General features: G+C 45.5%; 1 protein-coding gene across 14 annotated transcripts in view; it reads right to left on the bottom strand.

The window, feature by feature from the left end:
* Positions 1–26,468, bottom strand: part of DHRSX (dehydrogenase/reductase X-linked) — a 343,888-nt gene that overhangs the window by 21,359 nt on the left and 296,061 nt on the right. For 8 of the 14 annotated variants that reach the window (XM_089904865.1, XM_089904859.1, XM_089904858.1 and 5 more), the window contains 4 exons: positions 6,853–7,068; positions 5,087–5,417; positions 3,819–4,318; positions 1,398–1,907 (listed from right to left, as the gene is read on the bottom strand). The gene's annotated coding sequence lies outside the window, so the exon portion shown is untranslated. Of the gene's footprint in view, positions 1–1,397; positions 1,908–3,818; positions 4,397–5,086; positions 5,418–6,852; positions 7,069–16,389; positions 17,225–26,468 lie in introns of all 14 variants that reach the window. The other 6 variants (XM_089904860.1, XM_089904862.1, XM_089904861.1 and 3 more) reach the window with 6 other exon arrangements.

The raw sequence follows: 26,468 nt of genomic DNA, 5'->3' as shown, positions 1-26,468 counted from the left end.
CCCTTCCCACAGGGCTGCCCTGCTCGTCACGACCATCAGCTGTACCCCAGTGGCCGTGCTGAGCGTCACGGCTGGTGGGCAGGACTCTGGTTTACATTGCCCACCACCTGCCTCTGCTGGACGCCTGCCCGGATGGTAGGAACACATTGCTAGTGGTGCAGTTCCATACTTTAATGCTTGCTTTCTTTTTTTTCGTTTTATCTAGGGGTCTTTTCCATAGGCAACGAGGCCGAAACAGACGATGAAAGATAAGGGGTGTGTTTTTACCGATTTTTCGTGTACAGCAGTGTCATCGGGAGCAGGGCCACAGGTAGGATGACAAAGCATCCCACCCCCAGATACTGTCTCAAAAGAAAGCGTGAATGCAGACAAAATCCTCAAGGAGAGTTGTTCATTTGGACAGTGCCTTAAACGCACACTTTTTTTTTTACATGAAAATTACAATTAAAAATATATATATTTTAGGGGCTTCCCTGGTGGCCCAGTGGTTGAGAGTCCGCCTGCCAATGCAGGGGACATGGGTTCGTGCCCCAGTCCGGGAAGATCCCACATGCTGTGGAGCGGCTGGGCCCGTGAGCCATGGCCACTGAGCCTGCACGTCTGGAGCCTGTGCTCCGCAACAGGAGAGGCGGCAACAGTGCATACCGCAAAAAAAAAAAAAAAAAAATGTATGTGTGTATATATATATATATATATATATATACATATATTTTATACTGTAGTATAGTTGATTTATAGTGTTGTTATCTTCAGGTGTACAGCAAAGTGATTCAGTTATACCTATTCATGTATCCCTTTTTTTTTTTTTTGTAAGATTTAATTTTATTTATTTTTGGCTGTGTTGGGTCCTTGTTGCTACGCACGGGCTTTCTGTAGTTGCCGCGAGCGGGGCTACTCTTCATTGCAGTGCATGGGCTCTAGGTGCATGGGCTTCAATAGTGGCAGCACGTGGGCTCAGTAGTTGTGGCGCGCAGGCTCAGTAGTTGCGGCACACGGGCTTAGTTGCTCCGAGGCATGTGGGATCTTCCCGGACCAGGGCTCGAACCCGTGTCCCCTGCATTGGCAGGCAGATTCTTATCCACTGCGCCACCAGGGAAGTAAGTCCCTCATGTATCTGTTCCTTTTTCAAATTCTTTTCCCATTTAGGTTGTTACAGGATATTGAATATACTCCCCTGTGCTCTGCAGTAGGACCTTGTTGTTTATCTATTTTATAAGTACAGTACTGTGTATATGTCAATCCAAACTCCTAATTTATCCCTCCCTTCCCCCTTTAACCATAAGTGTGTTCTCTATGTCTGTGAGTCTATTTCTGTTTTGTACATAGATTCACTTGTATCATATTTTAGATTCCACATGTAAGTGATACCATATGGTATTTGTCTTTCTCTGACTTACTTCACTCAGTACGGTCATCTCTAGGTCCATCCATGTTGCTGCAGATGGCATGATTCTTTTTCACGGCTGAGTAATATTCCATTGTATATATGAACCACATCTTCTTTATTGATTCCTCTCTTGGTGGATGTTTAGGTTGCTTCTGTGTCTTGGCTGTTGTAAACAGCAACAGCACAGATTTTTTATGTAAAAATGAAAGAATCGCTTGTGCGTATCTTCACCCATCTGACTCGCTGGACTTAGTGCTGCTCATGCAGGAAAGGAATGAAAACGATGAGGCTCCTTTTGTTTTCTATTCAAGTTTACTGAGACGTAATTGTTTTCAGTAAAAGCAGCCCTTTCAGGTGGACAGGTGGGTGAGTTTTGAGCCCTGTGCACGGTTGTGGAATCAGCACCCCCAGTGAGTTGTGTACATTTCCATGCTCTCTTGTCATTTTGTTGCTGACATGGTTCCTCCACGGCCAGCCCCTGGCAACCATTATTCTGCTTCCTGCTTTAATAGCCCTCTTTCTGAAAAACAAATTTTCCTTTTTCATTAGATTTTCCTATTTTTCTTAACACATGGCTAGCTTTCAAGTACTTATGTGAATTATTTTATTATTTATTGTCCTTTTCCTAAGTAGCACACTGGGGAAAAGGAGAACAATTTATGCAGGAAATTGGAGTTCCCTGAAGATCTGGGTAACCCCATGGAAGTGTATCCCACTTGTGTTGGGGTGAGACCCATTTCCTCACCCACAGAAATCAGTTCCCAACGTCTGGATTTCAGGTAGCTTAGCAGCTGTGATGTTTGATGGGGAAGGGAACGTCGTTAGCGACAGGCCAAGTTCAGGAAGGAAGAGGTTTATAGTTATTATGAAATAGTGGCTCTATTTGCTGTGCTGTACAATATATCCTTATAGCTTATTTTTTACCTAGTACTTTGTACCTCTTACTCTGCTCCCCCTATAATGCCCCCCTCCCCCTCCCCACTAGGAACCACTCGTTTGTTCTCTAGATCTGGGAGTCTGCTTCTCTTTTGTTATATATTCACTACTTGATTGTATCTTTTAGATTCCACATGTAAGTGCGACCCTACAGTGGTTGTCTTTCTTCATCTGACTTACTTCACTTTGGAGGGAGCTACAGGTTTTAGGTTTTCCGCTTCCATAACGGTGAGAGATTGCAGAACCCATTGGCCCCATCACGCTGACCAGGGAGAGAATGCCAGGGTCAGACCTCAGGGACCATCTTCCTGCAGGGTCAGGGGAGGGCGGGGGTCCAGAGGCAGGAAGGAGCAGCTGAGAGTTTTGTTTTTTTTTGCGGTACGTGGGCCTCACTGCTGCAGCCTGACCCGTTGTGGAGCACAGGCTCTGGACGTGCAGGCTCAGTGGCCATGTCTCACGGGCCCAGCTGCTCTGTGGCATGTGGGATCTTCCTGGACCGGGGCATGAACCCACGTCTCCTGCATCGGCAGGCGGACTCTCAGCCACTGCACCACCAGGGAAGCCTGGATGATAGGCGAGTGAAGAGGTTACTGTGCATATGGAAATCCAGGGCGAGGCTGGTGGTTGAAGGAGAAAGGAGCTCGGCTGTTGCAGAGGCTGGCATGGAGCAGCACAGGTGGGACTTGGGTGATGTCCTGCCTGGTGAGGTGACGGAGGGGAACCGGGTGGCAGCGTGACACCTGGCGGGGGGGGGGTTCTATGCCCAGAGTGGGGGCCACAGTGGGCAGCCTCGGGGACATGGAGGTGGGGACTACACTTCCCCAGGGAAGGGAGTCAGTGCATCCAGGTGCAAGGGAAAGTTTAAAGACAATGGAAACAAGCCAACAGGATGTCCATTAAATTGTGTATAATATATATTATAGTTATTATACTGCTATGCTATATTATGTATATTATATGTAACATACATATAATATAGATTATGCACAATGAGCACACAATATAGATTAAGGTATATTGTAGTATAGTAATATATACTAGTATACACTACATACTAGTATTAATATATACTATATGTTATATAGTAGTATATATATTACCATGTACTAGTATATACTAATTTTTGTATATGACATACATGTATCATATCTAGTATTTAAGGTTATACCATCTAATTTTTGGTACATTAAATTGTATATTATATATAGTATATTTCATATACATGTTAGATTTCACATATTATGATTTTACATTATATACTGTATGTTACATATTATATACAATTACATGTCAGAATGTATATTCTGTTGTATAATATATATGTCTATACATTATATTCGTATATACACATATTAATATATACCAATATATAATGTATATAATAATGTTTATACATTATATATACACCTATTAAGATATACTCATATATAATGTATAATATATGCAATTACACTGATTATATTTTATACCATGTATTACAACTTAAAAATGATACCTTGGGCTTCCCTGGTGGTGCAGTGGTTGAGAGTCCACCTGCCGATGGAGGGGACATGGGTTTGTGCCCTGGTCCAGGAAGATCCCACATGCCATGGAGCATCTGGGCCCATGAGCCATGGCAGCTGAGCCTGTGCTCTGCAATGGGAGAGGCCACAAGGTACTCGTGTGCCTCAAAAAAAAAAAAAGATACCTTAACTAACTGTCATGCTGTCAAATGTTTTACGTTCTATATGCGTGTTGTATATTATAAATCATATTGTATGTGTATGATATATTGCCATATTTATAATGTTTATATTTGTTAGATCCACACACATATAATACAGGGTAGTGCACACATGAATATTACTTTCTTCGAGGCTGCTTCCCTTCAGACTCAAGACATTGAAGACCACGTATCACTTTCCTTAAGACTCCTCCTCAGGACCCTGTCACTGGAGACCATCCTGATGGACCGGCTGGACGCTCTTGTGTCACAGTGAGTTAGATCACACCCACCTTCAAGGGGAGGGGGCACAAGAATCAGACAACATCACAGCCTAATTTCAGATGCTCATCCGTATTAAGAAATACACCCTAAGGATAGGAGGAAACGAAAACGCACTTGTAGGACCCATGATAGGAAACTGGAGATGCTCAGTGGACAGTCTGTCACCTCCATCATCATGGGGATCTGTGCACGCGGCTTTTCATGCTTCTTTGAAGCCCTTCACTGATGACCCTATGCCTCCCTACAGTGCTTGGTGAGGTGGACATCCATCCTCGTGGACCCTGAGCCAGCCTGCAGGCCTGAACTCTCCACACCCGTGGATGAGCTGAGCCTCCTCGTGAAAAGGAGAAGAAAAGGAAGGGACAATTCTGGGCACCAACTTCCCCCAAATCCTGGAGCTCCAGGTCTGCAACCTCAGCAAGTACCCTCTGAACTACCCTGACTCCCATGGGCTGAATAGTGACACATGGCCCCAGGGAGGGAGGAGCCAGTTGCTAAGTAGACCATCCTGTGGGGACAGCGTCTGTTCATTCCAGATCCGTTCCTGTTCTGGAATTCAGAATCTGATCATAAATCCACCATCCCTTGTTTGGTTGGACAGGTAGAGCCATAATACCCACACTTAACTGTTTTTCCCCTAGGGTCCATTTTTAGGTCACCCCCATCCCGTGATCTGGATCAGTATTCTCTACAATCTCGGGTTCTCCAAGGAATGACTCGTAAGCAGCATCTTGGGAAAATCCACCCCCCAATAATGCCCTCCCAGGAACTGTTACCGTGGGTCCAAAGAGCTGGTTTCTCGTGGGGTCCATATTTACGTCGGGATAACACAGGCATCTCCTCTGTTCTGCAGTTATGAGATGTTGTCAGGAAGGGTCGACCACGTACGCTGAGATGTGACACATTGTTTCATTGGTGGTGGTGTTTCTTCTAGTTATGATTTCACGTCCCTAGTGACTCAGCAGGATCCCAGAAATCTCAGGCAATCAGAGAGAAGGAAAGGTTTGTGATGGACACTGCTGAATCCTTGACTTATCCTTGAAAGGCTGTCAGCACTGCCCTGACGTCCTCGAGTGGCACTGCTTCCTGTGTTCGAGTCCCCTGGTTCTTTCAAGAAAATATCAGAGAATCCGTATCAGACAGTGTCATTGCTGGATTTTTCTACCCCCAGACAGCTGAGACTGTGATTATAGGCATTAGAATATAAGATGGGCACTTACCAGGTAGGTCGTGACACTAATCCTCTAATTATTTTGCCTTATTAACTCATGTCCTTGATTAGCACCTGACCAGGCTGGGCTGAGTTGGGTTTTAAGTGATGGTTGTTTTTCAGTGATACCGGGAGACAGATGGCCTGTTCTAAGAAGGTAATGGCTTTACAGTATTTTTCAGAGATTCCCCAGTAGAAATCACTTGGTGTTTCCATCAAACGGTTGCAGCATTTACTGAGCTGACTCAGATTCCCCTGGGAAGTGGTCTGCTCCTCCTCTCCTGGAGAGATCCAGAGAGATCCAGGAACCGGCAGATCCTCACCTTGTCGGTAAGTTTCTGAGCTGCCGGTTGCCTCACAGGTCCCATCTCCGTCACTAACCACCTTCCAGGCAAGCTTCCCACCTTGCAGAGAAAGTAAAGAGGCAAGTTACTTGCATAAGGGTGCACAGAGGCGGGAGGGGCGTGGAGCCTGGCACTCACAGGCACAGCTCACCAGCCACAAGGTGGAAAGCATCTTTCTCTTGGGCTGGAAAGGCTTGAGGGTGGGCTGCCTCTTCTGCCACCCGAGATCTGAAGGTTGGATGTGGCGATTGCATTCCTGTTGCAGGAACCGCCCCCCCGGGGCTTTGAAGTTCAGTTGCAGTGCAGAACCCCTGCCCGGACAAACCAGCAATTCAGCCTTAGCCACCTTGGCACAATGCTCCTTGGCCGTGCATTCTTTTTCAGGCGTTATTCTTGGAGAGCCTGGCTGGGTGGCTGAAGAAGACCCAGAAGTGATGAAAGAGGCCGTTCAGGAGCCCACGTTGTCTACGCAGGTACACAAACCATTTCAGCTCGAGCATCTCGCTTCGGAGGGAAGGGGTGCAGCACTGGATCCATCAGAATTACACGCTAATTGATTATCTCCTTACTGTGTCCCCAGAACGTAAGCCATGGTGCATCCGCATCGTGTTCCACATGCCAGGATCTTGGCAACGAGAGGGGAACCCTGCAGAGGCGTGGGGTCACACCTGACACGGCAACCCTCTGCTTCTCACGGATCGAGCTGGATGGGGCAGCAGGTAGAGATACTGCTCCCCTTTGGAAGGTGAGCTGGAGACACTTGAGCCCTTCTTTCCTGGAGTTTGCAGTCTCTTAGGGAGATGCTCAAACAGTCCTCAAAATCAATAGGTTGACTTTCTCTCTACGTTACTTCTCATCTGTCCTAGTCATCTAATCTTCATAAGTCGTTGTTTCCCTGAAAGTGTCAGCTATCCCCCTGCTTAACATCCTTGGCTACTCTAAGAGCCAAGGACTTGGTAGCTTAAAAGAACAAAATGTGCCGTCTTACCGTTTTAAAGCTCTAAACTCAAGGGATCCGCAGGCTGGTTACTCCGGAGGCTCCAGGGGAGAATCTATTTCCTTCCTTTTCCACCTGCTGGAGGCGTCTGCCATCCTGAGCTTGTGGCCCCTTCCTTGATCATCAAAACGAGCAGCTCAGCATCTTGTAGTCAAATACTCCTCTGACGTCCTCTTTACAGGGACCCATGTGATGACACTGGACCACCTGTAAAACCCAGGTCACCTGTGCATCTCAAGGTGCTTAGCAGGACCACATCTGCCAACTCCCTTTTGCTACGTAAGTTCACATATTCACAACGTTCGGGTATTAGGACATGGACATCTTTGGGGACATTACTCAGCTGACCACAGCAGGCGTCTCAACACTGGACTTGGTGGTGGACAACAGAGGCCAGAAATAAACCCACACACCTATGGTCAATTAATATTTGACAAAGGACACAAGAATACACAATGGGAAAAAGTCTCTTCAGCAAGTGGTGCTGGGAAAGTTGGAGACATGCATGTAAATCAATTAAGTTCAGACACGGCACCATCAAACTCCCAGAAGAGAACATAGGCAAAACATTCTCTCAGAGATCATACCAATGTTTTCTTAGGTCAGTCTCCCAAGGCAATAGAAGTATAAACAAATGGGACCTAATCAAACTTAGCAAAGTATAGAATGGGAGAAAATATTTGCAAGCAATGAAGGGCTTAATTTCCAAAATCTACAAACAGCTCATACAACTCAACAACAACAGAAGACAATCCAATCGAAAAATGGGCAGAAGACCTAAATAGACATTTCTTCCAAGAACACATACAGATGGCCAAGAGGCACATGAAAAGATGCTCAACATCGCTAATTATTAGAGAAACTACAGTGAGGTAACACCTCACACCCATCAGAATGGCCATCGTCAAAAAGTCTACAAATAGTAATACATGCTGGGGAGGTTGTGAAGGAAAGGGAACCCTCCTGCACTGTTGGTGGGAACGTAAGTTGGTGCAGCCACTATGGAGAACAGGATAACAGAAGTACCATACGACCCAGCAATCCTACTGGGCATATACCCTGACAAAACCAGAATTCAAAAAGATACAGGCACCCCAATGTTTATAGCAGCACAATTTACAATAGCCAGGCAGCAACATGGATGGACCTAGAGATGATCATACTAAGTGAAGTAAATCAGAGACAAATACCACCTGATATCACTTATATGTGGAACCTGAAAAATGAACTTATTTATGAAGCAGAAACAGACTCACAGACATAGAAAACAAATGCATGGTTACCAAAGGGGAAGGGTGGGGGAAGGATGAATTAGGAGTTTGGGATTAACATACACACACTACTATATATAAAATAGAGGAAAACGAGGACCTACTGTGTAACACAGAGAACTCTAAAGGGGAAAAGAATATGTACATGGATTGTTGTAAATGAACTATACTCCAATAAAAATTTAAAAAGTAAAAGTGGATTGCAGCATAACTTACATCAGCAGATTCTCATTTCTCTGATCAGGGAAGCAACAGATGATCCATTAAATGGGTGAGGAGAGGGCAGGGAGAGTATGGGGGGTGTTCTGCTCACCTGCACTCCATCCCTGTCCACCTCTGCTTCTTGCCCCCCACAGAGCTCACCATGGGTCTGCCTCTTGGATGGGGGCACGTGAGAGGCTGTCCACCCTTGGCCCCGTCTTGCAGGTCAGCTGAGACCCTCCACCAAAAACCACTGCTCCCAGGGGACTTCCCTGCTGGTCCACTGGTTAAGACTTCACCTTTCAGCACAGGGGTGTGTGGGTTCGACACCTCGTCGGGGAGCTGAGATGCCACATGCCTCACAGCCAAAAAACCAAAACATAGTTAATGAAATCCAGGAAGCACAGAGGTGCCCGTTTAGGATAGCTCCAAGGAGAAACACACCAAGACACATATTAATCAAAAATTAAATACAAAGAAGAAAAATTAAAAGCAAGCAGAAAACAACAAAGGGAATCCCTATAAGGTTAACAGCTGGTTTCTCAGCAGAAACTCTACAAGTCAGAAGGGAGTGGCATGATATATTTAAAATGATGAAAGGGAAGACCTACAACCAAGATTACTCTACCCAGCAAGGATCTCATTCAGATAGGATGGAGAAATCAAAAGCTTTACAGACAAGCAAAAGCTAAGAGAGATTAGCAGCACCTAACCAGCTCTACAATAAATACTAAAGGAACTTCTCTAGGTGGGAAACACAAGAGAAGAAAAGGACCTACACAAACAAACCCATAACAATTAAGAAAATGGTAATAGGAACATACATATATGGATTAAATGCTCCAACTTAATTTTATTGATTTGAGTCCTTGCCTCTTTTGATGAGTCTGGCTCATGGTTTATCAATTTATCTTCTCAAAGAATCATCTTTTAGTTTTATTGATCTTTGCTATTGTTTTGTTTTGTTTCTATTCCATTTATTTCTGCTCTGATCTTTATGATTTCTTTCCTTCTTCTATCTTTGGGTTTTGTTTGTTCTTCTTCCTCTAGTTCCTTTAGGTGTAAGGTTAGATTGAGATTTCTCTGGTTTCTTGAGGTAGGCTTGTATAGCTATAAACTTCCCTCTTAGAACTGCTTTTGCTGCATCCCATAGGTTCTGGATCATCGTGTTTTCATTGTCATTTGTTTCTATGTATTTTTAAATTTCTTCTTTGATTTCTTCAGTGATCTTTTGGTTTTTTAGTAGTGCAGTGTTTAGCCTCCACGTATTTGTGGTTTTTACAGTGTTTTCCCTGTCTCGTAGTGTTGTGGTCAGAAAAGATGTTTGATATGATTTTAATTTGCTTAAATTTTCTGAGGCTTGATTTGTGACCCAAGATTTGATCTGTCCTGGAGAATGTTCCATGTGCACTTGAGAAGAAAATGTAGTCTGCTGTTTTTGGATGGAATGTCCTATAAATATCAATTAAATCTGTTTGGATGATCTGTCCATTGGTTTAAGTGAGGTGTTAAAGTCCCCCACTATTATTGTGTTACTGTCAATTTCCTCTTTTATAGCTATTAGCAGTTGCCTTATGTATTGAGGTGCTCCTATGTTGGGTACATATATATTTATAATTGTTGTATCTTCTTGGATTGATCCCTTGATCCTTATGTAGTATCCTTCGTCCTTCCTTAACTCTTGTAATAGTCTTTAAGTCTATTTTATCTGATACGAGTATTGCTACTCCAGCTTTCTTTTGATTTCCATTTGCATGGAATATCTTTTTCCATCCCCTCACTTTCAGTCTGTATGTGTCCCTAGGTCTGAAGTGGGTCTCTTGTAGACAGCATATAGATGGGTTTGGGTTTTGGTTTTGTATCCATTCAGTGAGCCTGCGTCTTTCGAAATGAAAAGAGAAGTTAAAATGGACTCCACAGAAATACAAAGCATCCTACTTCTGCAAGCAACTCTATGCCAATAAAATGGACAACCTGGAAGAAATGGACACACTCTTGAAAGGTATAACCTTCCAAGACTGGACCAGAAAGAACTAGAAAATATGAACAGACCAATCACAAGTAATGAAACTGAAACTGTGATTAAAAATCTTCCAACAAACAAAAGTCCAGGAGCAGATGGCTTCACAGGTGAATACTATCAAACATTTAGAGAAGAGCTAACACCCATCCTTCTCAAACTCTTCCAAAAAACTTCAGAGAAAGGAAGACTCCCAAAATCATTCTGTGAGGCCACCATCACCCTGTTACCAAAACCAAAGATACTACAAAAAAAGGAAATTATAGACCAGTACATGATACTGTACCTAGAGAATCCTAAAGGTGCCACCAGAAAACTACTAGAGCTAATCAATGAATTTGGTAAAGTTGCAGGATACAAAATTAATGCACAGAAATCTCTTGCGTTCCTATACACTAATGAAGAAAAATCTGAAAGAGAAATTAAGGAAACACTCCCATTTAACATTGCAACAAAAAGAATAAACTACCTAGGAATAAACCTACCTAGGGAGACCAAAGACCTGTATGCAGAAAACTATAAGACACTGATGAAAGGAATTAAAGATGATACAAAGAGATGGAGATACACACCATGTTCTTGGATTGGAAGAATCAACACTGTGAAAATGACTCTACTACCCAAAGCAATCTACAGATTCAGTGCAATCCCTATCAAATTACCAATGGCATGTTTTACAGAACTAGAACAAAAAATCTTAAAATTTGTACAGAGACACAAAAGACCCCGAATAGCCAAAGCAGTATTGAGGGGGAAAAAACGGAGCTGGAGGAATCAGACTCCCTGACTTCAGACTATACTACAAAGCTACAGTCATCAAGACATATGGTACTGGCACAGAAACAGAAATATAGATCAATGGAACAGGATAGAAAGCCCAGAGATAAACACACACACCTATGGTCACCTTATCTTTGATAAGGAGGCAAGAGTATACAGTGGAGAAAAGACAGCCTCTTCAATAAGTGGTGCTGGGAAAACTGGACAGCTACATGTAAAAGAGTGAAATTAGAACACTCCCTAACACCATACACAAAAATAAACTCAATATGGATTAGACACCTAAATGTAAGACAGGACACTATAAAACTCTTACAGGAAAACATAGGAAGAACACACTTTGACATAAGTCACAGCAAGATCTTTTTTTGATCCACGTCCTAGAGTAATGGAAATAAAAACAAAAATAAACACATGGGACCTAATGAAACTTAAAAGCTTGTGCAAAGCAAAGGAAATTACAAATAAGACGAAAAGACAACCCTCACAATGGGAGAACATATTTGCAAATGAATCAACAAAGGATTAATCTCCAAAATATATAAACAGCTCATGCAGCGCAATATCACAGAAACAAACAACCCAATCCAAAAATGGGCAGAAGACCTAAATAGACATTTCTTCAGATGGCCAAGAGGCACATGAAAAGCTGCTCAACATCACTAATCATTAGAGAAATGCAAATCAAAACTACAATGAGGTACCACCTCACACCAGTCACAATGGCCATCATCAAAAAGTCTAAAACAATAAATGCTGGAGAGGGTGTGGAGAAAAGGGAACCCTCCTACACTGTTGGTGGGAATGGAAATTGATACAGCCACTATGGAGAACAGTATTGGATGTTCCTTAAAAAGCTAAAAATAGAACAACCCTATGACCCAGCAATCCCACTACTGGGCATATACCCTGAGAAAACCATAATTCAGAAAGAGTCATGTACCACAATGTTCACTGCAGCTCTATTTACAACAGCCAGGACATGGAAGCAACCTAAGTGTCAATCGACAGATGAATGGATAAAGGAAATGTGGCGCATATGGAATATTACTCAGCCATAAAATGAAACGAATTTGTGCTTCCCTGGTGGTGCAGTGGTTGAGAGTCCGCCTGCCGATGCAGGGGATACAGGTTCATGCCCCCGTCCGGGAGGATCCCACATGCCGCAGAGCAGCTGGGCCCGTGGGCCATGGCCGCTGAGCCTGCGCTCCGCAGCAGGAGAGGCCACAACAGTGACAGGCCCGCATACCGCAAAAAAAAAAAAACAAAACGAAATTGAGTTATTTGTAGTGAGGTGGATGGACGTAGAGTCTGTCACACAGTGAAGTGAGTCAGAGAAAAACAAACACCATATGCTAACACATACATATGGAATCTAAAAAAAAAGGTCATGCAGAACCTAGGGGCAAGAAGGGAATAAAGACGCAGACCTACTAGAGAATGGACTTGAGGACACAGGGAGGGGGAAGGGTTAGCTGGGACAAAGTGAGAGAGTTGCATGGACATATATACACTACCAAACGTAAAATAGCTAGTGGGAAGCAGCCGCATAGCACAGGGAGATCAGCTGGGTGCTTTGTGACCACCTACAGGGGTGGGATAGGGAGGGTGGGAGGGAGGGAGATGCAAGAGGGAAGAGCTATGGGAACATATGTATATGTATAACTGATTCACTTTGTTATAAAGCAGAAACTAACACACCACTGTAAAGCAATTATACTCCAAGAAAGATGTTTTAAAAAAAAAAACCTAAAAATACAATTACCATATGATCCAGCAATCCCACTCCTGGGCATATACCCAGAGAAAACCATAATTCAAAAAGACACATGCACCCCAATGTTCATTGCAGCGCACTATTTACAATGGCCAGGTCATGGAAGCACCCTAAATGCCCACTGACAGACGAATGGATAAAGAAGATGTGGTACATATATAAAATGGAATATTACCTAAAAAAGGAACAAAATTGGGTCATTTGTAGAGACGTGGATGGATCTAGAGACTGTCATACAGAGTGAGGTAAGTCAGAAAGAGAAGACTATCGTATATGAACGCATATATGTGGAACCTAGAAAAATGGTACAGATGATCCGGTTTGCAGGGCAGAAATAGACACAGATGTAGAGAACAAACGTATGGACATCAAGGGGGGAAAGCAGGGGTGGGTGGTGGTGGTGGGATGAATTGGGAGATTGGGAGTGACATATATACACTAATACGTATAAAATAGGTAACTAATAAGAACCTGCTCTATAAAAAAATACACAGAATTCAAAAATTCAAAAAAAAAATAAAGCTGCCTTTTCTCATAGGTGTTGAATGGAATGGAGTTTGATGTACCGAAGGTGTTTGATTTTTTTTCTCCTCTTGGGTAACTATCCAGGGTGGGTTTTATTTTTCCAGGATCTCTGCTGATTGTCTTGGCTGGGGTTCCCCAGCATGCAGAGTCTGAGATGCAGACTTGGGAATATCTGGGGCGAGGGAAAAGGATGGGGGACCAGGGCTGTGAACCAGGCCAGGCAGCACTGTGGGGCATTTGGACTTAATTGCTCTGGAAACCCCAGTGCCCTGTACAGCACCTGTGAGCGAGCTGCCCAAGGGGGCTGGGGGATTTCTACTCCACCTCCCCTTGGGGGTTGGTGGCTGTGGATTCCCTGCACTGAACTGATTCTAGGGTGGCCAGTGGCCTTCTGGGACCAGAGGGAGGCTCAGTCACTGAAGCCAGATCTGGCGGCTGGGATGTGGGCAGGAATTCTGAGGGGCAGGGCTTAGGGGCACAGCAGGGGCACCCTGACCTCAGGGAAATGAAGGGCTCTACAAACGTGGGGAGCAGTGGGGGGTGACTGTTCAACTAGCAGGTTTCTCAGCCTTGTTGGGAAATGTTCCCACTCAGAAACGGAACAAGGTAGGGAGCTGAGATGCCCCTGCTGGGCTGTGACAAGCCTGCCTGCTTATCTCAAGCCATGTTGCTATGGACGGATTTATATCCCCTCAAAATTCATATGTTGGAGCCCTAACCCCCCAGAGTAACTGTATTTGGGGTAAAGAATTAATGAAGGTGAAATGAGGTTATAATATGGTATGGGGTCTGTCTCTCTCTCCACCACACGAGGACATGCAGATAAGGTGGCATCTGTAAGCCAACAAGAGAGCCTCGCTGGGAACTGAGTCTGTCCACGCCATGATCTCAAACTCCCAGCCTCCAGACTGTGAGAAATAAATTTCCATTGTTTAAGCTGCCCAGTCTGGGGTGTTCTGTTACAGCAGCCTCAGCTGACTAATACCCACATCTGCATGTTTTAAGATGATAAAGCCTGATGGTAAAATCAGCAGTACTCGGAGAGAAAGAATCATACTGATTGACGAACGAACACAGACGAATGAACACAGAGTGATATTAATGTTGCAATCATACAGAGGATTTTTTTGTTTGGTTTTTTTTTGGCCATGCTGCACCACAGAGTCTTAGCCACTGAACCACCAGGGAAGTCCTACCCTGATGATATTTTATGAGTTATTTTATGAGTTGTATATATTTCTCTTAGTGCATCTATTAAATTCCCCCTGAGCACACCCCACCACGTCCCATGATTTCTCTGCATCTCACTCTAGTCACACAATAAACCCCTTGCGTGTACACACACACACCCATCTCGTTACACTCCTGTAAAACTGTCTTTTTACAAGGATTGTGCTACGCCTTCTGGCATCGTTTCCAGGAGCATTTTACAAAATGCTCTTCCCTTAATCCAATTTTCTTTGGACTGGATTAAATCCTTGCTTTTTTGCAAGACTAATTTAAATTGTTGGCACGAAAGACCCAGATGTCTCTCTTTGGTAAATACTGAGCCGGCTTTGCTCACAGCACTGTTAGGAAGCAGCCCACGGCCAGCACTCCATGCTTTTCTGATGTGCCCTCCTGGCCACTGGAACGTCAAGGGCAGGATTATCTTCACATATTTCCCAGATGTCCGTTGCATAAACATCCTACCACAGAGGCTTTTCTGTGTCCAGTAACATCAGCACTCCCCTTTCTACCAATTTCCAGGGATGTGTTCCAGGCCCCCAAGCAGCCTGCAGCACAGCTCTGTGGTGATCAAGAAGGGAGCCCTCCTGCACTGTTGATGGGAATGTAAACTGAGGCAGCCACTGTATGGAGGTTCCTCAGAAAACTAAATACAGAGCTCCCATACGACCCAGCAATCCCTGTATCCAGAGAAAACTATAATTTGAAAAGTTACAACAGCCAAGACTTGGAAGCAACCTAAATGTGCATCAACAGAGGAATGGATAAAGAAGTTGTGGTACATACATACAATGGAATACGACTCAGCCATGAAAAAGAGGGAAGTCATGCCACTGGCAGCGACATGGATGGACCTAGAGATCATCATACTGAGTGAAGTACTGATAAGCCCGACAGAGAAAGACAAACATCACTTACATGTGGAATCTAAAAAAGAATGATACAAATGAACTTATTTACAAAACAGAAATACACTCACAGACACAGAAAACAAACTTATGGTTACAAAAGGAGAAAGGGAGGGCGAGGGATAAATTAGGAGGTTGGGATTAGCAGATACACACTATATATAAAATAGCTCATCAATAAGGACCTACTATGTAACAGGGAACTATACTCAATATTTTGTAATAATAAGGAGAAGTAACCTGCAAAAAAACCAAAACAAACTGCCTCACTTTGCTGGACAGTTGAAACGAATGCATTATTGTACATCAACTAGAGTTCAATAAGAAAACAAGAACTTCCCCCTCTGACATGAGCCATCATCCAGCCTCAAGGCTCACTGCCTCTGATAACTGGCATCTCACTGTGTCAGAAAAATCCTCTGAGATGCTGGACTTATTCCTAGGATGTGTGATCCATGCAGTCACAACAGGGCAAGGCTGAGATACAATGATGCCCTCGTGGGCACTGGGCCACCCACTCCCATGTCCAGCTGGATCCCGATGACAGCTTAACATTCCCTTTCCCAGGGGCCTTTACGGGCTGATGGTCTGGAAGCTTTGATCTCATTTACCGGTGATGATCAATTTGGGATGAGCAATAAAGGAAGCCACAAGCCAAAGCCTGCCTTTCTTTGCTGGCTGGACCTGAGCCAGAGATGGATGGAAAATATGCACTTTAGAATAAACGGGACTTTTAAAATACTGCTTAATAGCTCTCGTAGACATCCCTCGCGATGAGCCAGCACTTTCCAAACAAATACTGATCCACAGCGTTTTTACCTGGTGCAGCTGCGTGGTTTTGGTCCAGGTCTGCCCTCGAAGGCCATTGCTTTTATCCTTTCCAACACAGATTAAAAGCAAATCAGATTATGGAAATGGCTGAGCCGCCTTCAGAGTAGTTAGGATGGGGGGTTTGGCATGTGCGTACGATAATGGGAGGAGGGGGGTGGTTTGCAGGATCTGTGGAGCTTGAAGACTGCATCAGGATTAGGGCTGGCAGGAACAGAAACCCTAAAACAACAGGGCTCAAAAATGATGGAAACGTGATTCCCTCTCACGTAAAGGTGACCCTGAGGAATGGGGTCAGGGCTGGTGTCAGTCCTCCGAAAGCAGGGTCCTTGCATCTCCCCACTCCTCCACCCCTACTCACGGCCCCTGTCCTCACGGTGCAGGAGGGTGGCTCCCCATTTCAGGGGGCAAGTAGGAAGGAGAGGAGAGGAGGAGAGGAAAGGGCAAGCCGTATCTGTCTTTGAAGGAAGGTTCCTGGCATGTGGTAGGGGGAGTGGGCAGAGAGAGCTCTGCTTTGGCAAGGTCTGTGTATGAGTGATGGTGTCATTAGTTATTAGCTCTGTGACCTTGGGTGAGGCTCAACTTCTGTAACATGGTGATGACGGTGAGGATGGTGATGTGATGAGGAGGAGGGTGGTGGTGATGATGGTGATAATTATGGAGATGGTGGTGGTGGTGGTGATTATGGTGGTGACGGTGGTGATGTTGATAATTATGGAGATGATGGAGATGGTGGTGATGGTGGTGATGATGGTGATGGTGGTGGTGATGACAGTGGTGAAGATGATCTTGATGATGAAATGACGTAGCCGCATCACAGATGAGTCTAAATGAGACAAATGAGCTAAATTATACAGTCCCTTGAAAATGATAATGTGTTATACACGTGACAGTTGTACAGGTGATCCATTTCTGATGAACATCTTTATTTTCTTGAAGGCTCACACTGCAAGACTACCTACTTCAGTTAATTAGAAGGCAACGATAATTTGTGTTTATCAAGAGATAATTATAACTATATACCCATTGCATTTTATATAAAGACATACATTCAAAAACACTAGTCAGCATGCAACTCAATGAAGTTAGAACACACCCATACCCCACATACAAAAATCAACTCAAAATGCCTTAAACACTTAAATATAAGACATGACACCATAAAACTCCTATAAGAGGGCTTCCCTGGTGGCACTGGTGGCACAGTGGTTAAGAACCTGCCTGCCAATGCAGGGGACACGCGTTCAAGCCCTGGTCTGGGAAGATCCCACATGCCGCGGAGCGGCTAAGCCCGTGTGCCACAACTCCTGAGCCTGCGCTCTAGAGCCTGCGAGCCACAACTACTGAAGCCCGTGCCTAGAGCCTGTGCTCCACAACGAGAGGCCACTGCAATGAGAAGCCCGCACACTGCAACAAACACCCAACACAGCCAAAAATAAATAAATTTTAAAAAACTCCTAGAAGAGAATGTACGCAAAACGTTCTCTGACATAAACTGCACCAATGTCTTCTTAGGTCAGTCTCCCAAGGCAATAGAAATAAAAGCAAAAATAAACAAATGGGACCTAATCTAACTTATAAGCTTTTGCACAGCAAAGGAAACCATTAACAAAAGGAAAAGTCAACCTATGGACTGGGAGAAAATATTTGCAAACGATAGGACCGACAAGGGCTTAATTTCCAAAATATACAAACAGTGTATACAATTCAACAACAACAGACAACACAATCGAAAAATGGGCAGAAGACTTAAATAGACATTTCTCCAAAGAAGACATCCAGGTGGCCAACAGGCACATGAAAAGATGCCCAATGTTGCTAATTATTAGAGAAATGCAAATCTAAACTACAATGAGGTATCACCTCACACCAGTCAGACTGGCCATCATCAAAAAGTCTACAAACAATAAACGCTGGAGAGGGTGTGGAGAAAAGGGAACCCTCCTACACTGTAAATTGATACAGCCACTATGGAGAACAGTGTGGAGGTTCCTTAAAAACCTAAAAACAACTACCATGTGACCCAGCTATCCCACTCCTGGGCACATGTCCAGAGAAAACTAATTCAAAAAGATACAGGCACCCCTATGTTCACAGCCGCACTATTTACAATGTCCAAGACATGGAAGCAATCCAGTCAACAGATGAGTGGATAAAGAAGATGTGGTACATATATACAATGGAATATTACTCGGCCATAAAAAAGAATGAAATAATGCCATTTGCAGCAACATGGATGGACCTAGAGACGATCGTACCGAGTGAAGTACGTCATAGAAAGGCAAATGTCATATGATATCACTTATATGTGGAATCTAAAAAATGACACAAATGAACTTATTTACAAAACAGAAACAGACCCACAGACGTAGAAAACAAACTTATGGTTACCAATGGGGAAAGGGGAGGGAGGGATAAATTACGAGTTTGGGATTAACACATACATACTATTATATATAAATAGATAAGCAACAAGGACCTACTATATAGCACAGGGAACTATATTCAATATCTTGTAATAACCTATAATGGAAAAGAATCTGAAAAATGTATACATATGTATAACTGATTCACTTTGCTGTACACCTGAAACTAACACGATACTGTAAATCAACTCTACTCCAATTAAAAAAAACACTACTGAGAAAAGACAAGTTTTATTTGCCCAAACTTGTCTTCACATCAGACAGACGTGGTGCAGTTTTACACTGTATCCCGATTACTTGCTGCATCTCTTCATCACACCTTGGATGGGAAGTACTAATTTCTGTCTCCCTGGTACCTGGGTGGGTGTCTAACGCCTGCACCATGCTCCACGAAAGCCTTGCGTTGGGTTAAATTCTGCAGTACTGTTAATGAGCCAGACCAACGTGGTGGGTATGGGGGCGAGCCGGAGAAGGCAAGGCGAGAGGCGAGAAGACGCACAACCATCAAGAACAGGGTAGCCTCAGCAAGGAAAAGAGAAGCCCAGATAACCACGCAGATTCCCTCCATCTTTTTTATGCCGTTCATCCCCAGTGAGCCTGCTTCTCATCACCCCACCTCCATCTCCTGCCTGGTCCAAGACGCTGGACATCTGTCCCTGGACAACTCCAACATCCAGGACCTGCCACCAATCCCTCCTGCATCACTGTTGTCCACACAGCAGTCAGACTGATCCTGTTTGTACCCAGGTCAGGTTTCGCAACTGACCTTCCCCGAGAAGCAGAGCCTGGGTTGAGGGTTGAACGCAGGGAGCTCCAGTAGTGGGATGGGGAGGTCACGCAAGGAAGGAAAGCAGCCAAGGAGGGGGGAATTATCAGGCCAGCCACACCCAGGTGACTGGAGCGTAATATCATGGTGATGCTCTGAGAAGCACCTTAAAACACCTCCCTCGGGTGATCCGGGCTGAGAGGTGTGTGAGTTTGGGTATTTATACCCTGTGCTCAGTAGTTACCAGCGGGGCTATGTGCCTTTCGCAGATTTGCAGCTTGTCTCTCCCATGGGCCCCCTGTGTTCCAGCAAGCAGGGTAGGTATCCAACAAGAGTCAGGGCTTGCATTGGAAGAGAGGTCGCTGTTCATGGAAAAGGCAAGGAATTCCCAGCAGTTGTGGGTAGACCACCACCACCATCGGCTCCATCCGAGAAAAACCTCCAGTGGCTCCCATCTCACTCATGATAAACTCCAAAATCCAAGTAAGGCAACAAGACCTGCCCCGTCCCTCTGGCCTCAGCCTCCCGCACACACACTGCTCGAGCTGCATCCCTCCGTGCTGGACCATCGCTGTTCTACCGTCCACACAGTCTGCTCCTGGCTGGGGCACAGCTGTCCTTTCCCTTCCTCACCTCAGCCAGGTCTCTGGACAAATGTCACCCCGCATAGAAACCCTCTCTGGCCACAATGCTGCAAGGGCCCGTCTGGTCAGTCTGTCCTTCCCCGCTGGGCCTCACAACACTCAACGACCATGTTGTAAAAAAACACACCGTGCGTTTCATCTACTTGCATCTCTGCTCACTGTCTGCTTCTCCCCCCCCGGGATGGACATTAAACAGGGACTTGACCTGGCTTGTTCACTGGAGCCAGAACGGTAGCCAGCACACAGAACCCCTTGACAGATAAATACTTGTTGAAATACTACATGAAAGAGGGTAAACCATGGAAGGAGGAAGAGAAGGTCTGTGGGACCTCAGGACTTATGAGGTTGATTCTGCCATGCACCGTCTTTGATTTGGAGGCAGGTGGGTTTACACCCTTTGTTCCTGGAACCGTGGTCACCAGAAGAGGATTTTGGGGTCTTTCAGGTAAACAGGAGAAGCTCTGCCTCTGATCAGTGGAGGGACCTTGATTACTTAATCTCTCTAAAGTTCCTTAACCTGTTAAATGGGAGATACATCATCCCTTTGTCATCAGAGCATTGTAAGCATTTACTGGAGCCACTGGTACTCACTGGGCGTGTAATCCACACTGGTTTTTCACTCTGTTATCACCCTCCGTTAGCTGCTCATCTCTGCGACTTAGGAGGGGCTGGGGGAGTAGTTTTCTCATGTTGCTTTTTGCCAACTACAGATTGGCCCTTGCCGTCACCTCTACAAGGATTAAATCAAGAGCCACTGCAGCTGCTGACCTTCAACGCCCTCTGAAAGGAGCTCAGGGTGGAGACCAGGAATGAGGAACTCTGTGCTCTGGGAAAAACTGGCGGGACAGGTCTTCAGATAGAGATTTTCAGGAGACGGTTTTATGAGCCCAATGCTTGCACCTCCTCGTAACCACAAAAGCACTAAAATCCTTCCTGGTGACTTCTGTTCCGTATGGCTAGCAGTAACCTGCACGAGACTAGCAGAAACCTTCTGCAAAAGTATGTGCTTGATTGCATGCACTCCCCTTCACCGAAATCCCATATATATATATACTGACCTCCCCCCTCCCCTGCTACCTCTTTGGAGCAGTTTCTCAGAGCTGTCTGAAATGCTGTCTCCCAGGCTATAGTCCTCATTTTGCCCCCAATAAAACTTAACTCACACGTTGTGCTTTTTTTTTTTTCCCCAAGTCGACACTTTCTAAGAGGAATGTTGGCGATTGGGGGTGGAGCGCACAAAGCAAGCAGGGTTTGTGCCCGCTGCAGGGGATGACGGCTTCTCTCCTTGCTTTGTGTGCTGAATATCACGCAGCCAACGTCTGGGCGTGGGTCCAGCCGGATCCAGGCAAGGACCCCTCCCTTTCCTTAGCTTCTTAGTGCTTAACACATAAGGCGTCGGACAGCTCTGGAGCCATCAGAAATCACAGCACAGTTTCCCACCAACTGTGAGGGCCCGGCGTGGCTTTCATGAGTGGCGGCTTGCAAACCACACAAGAAACTCTTCCAATGTCCGAACACACCCCCAAGCCTCCTGCTGGAAGTACTTCCCGGTAAACACGGAGAAATCTGTATCCTGACTTTTCTCCTATTTCTCATCACAAGCTTTTTTTTTTTTTTTTTTTGCGGTACACGGGCCTCTCATTGTTCTGGCCTCTCCCGTTGCGGAGCACAGGCTCCGGACGCGCAGGCTCAGCGGCCATGGCTCACGGGCCCAGCCGCTCCGCGGCATGTGGGATCTTCCTGGACCGGGGCACGAACCCGCGTCCCCTGCATCAGCCGGCGGACTCTCAACCACTGCGCCACCAGGGAAGCCCTTTCCTTATTCTTAATGTCTGAGCTGTGGCACTTTTCCAGGGTTGGAATTACCCGTGAGGGATAATTTCGTGTTTCAGCTTGACTAGTCATGGGGCATCCGGATATCTGGTTAAACATCATTCTGGGTGTGTGATACCAAAAGGCGCATTTCTCCCATCCCAGGGGTCAGTGGGCAGGGCTCCAGGGTAAAGAAAAAGACATTACATTGGAAATGGTTCCAAATGCAAGAATCTGCCCCTTTTGGGGACATGTGATAATTAATCACCGTCCTCTTAATGTCCTGCTTTCACTACACTGGAACGAAAAGGAATAAGCTTTCTGACCTCACCTGTCTGGGGAAAGTTGTGTATGATAAATATTTCAAAGTACACTGAGACAGGTTGTCCAATGAGTAGATGTAAAACATACTTTTACTAAAGGTACTTTGTTATGCTTTTAATAACGTATAACAGACAAAGTATATTAGTGCGTGTGTGTATGTCTGTATAAGTCTGTGTGTGTGTGTGTGGTAAAGGCACTGGATGTTTATATACGTATGTGTGTGTTATACACACAGAAACGCACCTACAACTAACGATTCCACACGTCATGTCAGTGCATAAATCCAAGCCCAGTAGTCACTGAGATGTTCTTGGCATTAAAAGGTCTCAGACACGGTCATGTTACCGAATGTATCATGGAGCTGCTATGGACTTTCGTTTTTCCATCTGAAAATGGAGGTCCCCAAAGTCCCTTCACGGTCAGACCACCTGTCATCCTGGTGGAAACCAGAGAGGGGATCTAAGTCATAAGCGACCTGTATCAGGAAGATGCAAACTCCCTCAGGAGCCGGCCCTGCAGGACTCACAGCGCCGGGTAGAGCAAACGAGACCAGGCTCACCTTGTAGAGAGCACACAGGGGAGGGGGTGGGAGGTCTGCGACCCAGCTGCTTGCAAACACCGGGTACTGAATTGTGATGCAGACGGGTCTCCCATGAGGTTACAAAACGAGCTCAACTCCCACGGATGCTGTAACATCCTCAGGCTGCTAAGCTCCCCGGGGCTCCCTGGCTGCGGTCACTGTGGTCAGGAGAGCTGTCCAGGGGTGAAGGAAGAACTGCAAAGCTGCACTGAGAGCCCATCTGGATGAGAGCCCACTCCTAATGAGGAAAGGCTTTCTCGTGGGCTCTCCCTGCCTCTCGAGAAGGAGAGGAATGCATTTGGTGGCATCGGTTTAACCATTTTCTCAATGGTTTGTCACAATCCTTGGATTCAAACATCTCTTTCATAGCAAACATAAACTGTAGACTTTTCTCCTGGACACATGTGTGTCATCCGTAATCTTGAAGGTGCGTGTCTTTGGAGGTGATTTCTTGCCCCATTTCTCCCCGGACGTGATGGCCCTCAGCGGTGGAGAATTCTCTGAAGACAGGAAGCATGCCTCCTTTTGTGTAGTTTTGCGTTTTTATTTTTATTTTTTAGAAAGTGTGTTTTAATTCCTTATCTCTCCTAAGCAGGGCCAAGCACCGAAGATGCAGGGGTGAGACTGTGCCTGGTACCAGCTGTGCGAGCTTGGGCAGGTCACTCCGCCTCTCAGAGGCCGGGACGGGTCACACAAAGGCACGGCGAGGGCCCGCTGAGCTCAGCCGGTGAGAACTCCTATGGCTGCACCCGACGCCCGGCACAGCTTACACGCGGGGCTGTTGTTAGTGATGACGGCGTGGAGACCACTGCACGACCACAATGAGTACCGCGACTAGTGCTAGTGTAAGTGCTACTCCAACTATTGCATTTACTACTACGACTGCGGCACTTATCACTACGACAACTACTACTACCGTTACTGCTGCTGCGGCTGTTGGCTACGGCTGCAATGACTGCAGCAACCAGGACTGGCCTAAGTACTACCGCAACCGTGAGGTTTACTACTACAACCGTACTGTTTACTGCTACAAACGCTCCTACCACTACAGTGACTACAGCAATCTGCACAACCGCTACGACTGTTACTCTTACAAGTGCAGCAATTCCAGTGACTACAACGACGACTGCCACCGCTGCAGCTGCTACTATCACAGCTGCTATCATTTTTGCTACTGCTACACCCACTGCTGTTACAGTCGGTACTGCTACAGCTCTTACTGTCACAGCTCTTCTTAGTACAACTAAGTACAACTACAGCAGTTGCTCCTGCTATAAAAGGTACCCCTCCCACAACCGCCACTACGACTGTTACATTTACTGCCACAGTCACAACAATTACTACAACTACTATGATTACAAATTATCACCAGTGCTGTAACTGTTACAGCACTTAGTACTGGTGTAACGTCTACTACAGCTCTTAGGGTTACTATCGCAACCGGAACACTTACTACTACCACAACTGCTACTACCGCTGCCGCTACAATCGTGACTACTGCGACAGTGACTACAGCAATTGGCGCTACTACGACTGCTACTGCTATCACAAGCACAGCAATTCTGACGACGACTGCTGGTACAATTATCGCTATGGCTACAGCTACTGCTGGGACAGCAAATGGTACCACTAGGACTACTACCGCTGCTACTGTTACTATCACGACTACTGCAGTTATTGCTACAGCTACAGTGACTGCCACAACCGTTAGTATCACAACTCCTGTTACGACCACAACTACAACAGTTGCTCGTGCTACAAAAACTACTATTATTACAACCACCGCCACGGTCATTACCACTGCTCCAACGACAGCGATTACATTTAGTGCTACTACCACCGTCACGACAGCTGTTGTGTCTATGACTACAGTTCTAACATTCCCAATACTACTGCTGTCACAAACACCTTTAATTACTACTAGTGCGACAGTGACAATGACTGCAACGATCAGCGGTACTACAATTACTACTGCAACTGTTACATTTACTGCTACAATTATAACAATTACCAGTGCCAGTGTTCCTACTATTACAACTGTCGCTGCGGCTACAACTACGATTACTACAACATCTAGTTCTAGGACAAAGATTACGGCTAGACCGAGTGCTATGACTACTGCTAAACTGCTTCTGTAATTATTCCTCCTCCTCTTCCTGCAACTATAGGTACTACTTCAAATACTACTACAACTAGTTTTACGAGGATCGCAGCTGCAACTTCTGTAACAACTGCCAATACTGCTATAACTAGCGTTGCCACCACAATGGCTACAACGATTGCTCCTACAACAATTACCGCCCCTACTGTTACTACTGCTACTATGACTGCTACTCCTACTCCAGTCATTGCTACAGCAACAACTACTACTGCTATTGTTGCTGTTACTGTGAAAGAAAAACCAGAGCAGGACAGAGAAAATGGTAAGAACAGACTTGATTCAGGACTCCTGCAATAGAGCAAAGAGAGCTCAGTACAGAGCCAGACTCAACTGCAAAGGCAGCACGGGCAAGTGGGGGTTTACAGCCACGGAGCAGGTGAGGGTCAGTGGATGGAAAACTACTAACAGGAAAATTAGGGGTGAGGGGATTCTGGGTAAACTGACCCCACAGGATTCCTGCTGAAGGCAGGGAAAGGTGACCAGACGTCACCTGGGGGGTGGGGCGTGCAGGATGAGGCACCTGACCAGACATGGAGATGACCAGATATGAAGGGGGTGGGTTCTGGTTAAACCGACTAAGCATGGCTCTTGCTAAAATTGGACAATGCAGAAATGTACACAGAAGTCCAGAAATCAGACCTCACTGAAGAATTTAGGGGAGCCTGATATTACAGTCTGGTTGAGGAGACAATTTTTGTCAACACAACGACTACTAACATAGCTTCTGCCATTAAGAGGAGCTCCTACTGCTTCTCGGTGGAAGACCCTCAAGTCAGATACCAGGGAGGTGAGAACCTCGGCTGCTACACAGCCTTCTGTGACCCCTTCCCTGGGCACTTCCCAGCAGAACCCAGATGACTCTCCACCAGGGGTTCTGGGTATTTCTTCCCTAGAAGGAATTTCTGCCCTCCATCTCTCAAATTCTAGACCTTAGGGGTTTTCCAATAGATGGTGACCACGTTTGGAAATTAACCATTGGCCCCAACACTTAGATACAAGTCATTTCCTTTTCCTGCGCCTGATACTGTCTGAATTAGCATCCAGACTCTTCCACGTTTACAAACTGTGTGACCTTGACGCTGACTCAAGCGTTGTGCCTCAGTTTTCTCATTTATAAACATCGGCCAGAAGGCTGTCTTCCTTCAAGGGCCGTAGTGAAGATGCAGCAAGTTAAGACATGCCCTGTGCCCTGGGCAGGGCTTAAATCCTAGATATCGTGGTCGAGTATCTGACTGTGTTCTGTTCTCATTTTGTACCTGACTCTCACATATAATTCATGTGCAGCAGAGACTCCACGGACTGGCTGAATTGCTCTTGACCCAGCTATGACTCAGACCCAAATGGGCCTCAGGTGGCC

The sequence above is a fragment of the Delphinapterus leucas genome, chromosome X, assembly GCF_059928025.1.
Source record: "Delphinapterus leucas isolate spDelLeu-1000000601 "Yukka" chromosome X, BTC_Dleu_Yukka2, whole genome shotgun sequence".
Classification (NCBI taxonomy): Eukaryota; Metazoa; Chordata; class Mammalia; order Artiodactyla; family Monodontidae; genus Delphinapterus; species Delphinapterus leucas.
Note: the sequence above shows the minus strand (reverse complement) of the source record. Positions and strands in the feature narration are given on the sequence as shown.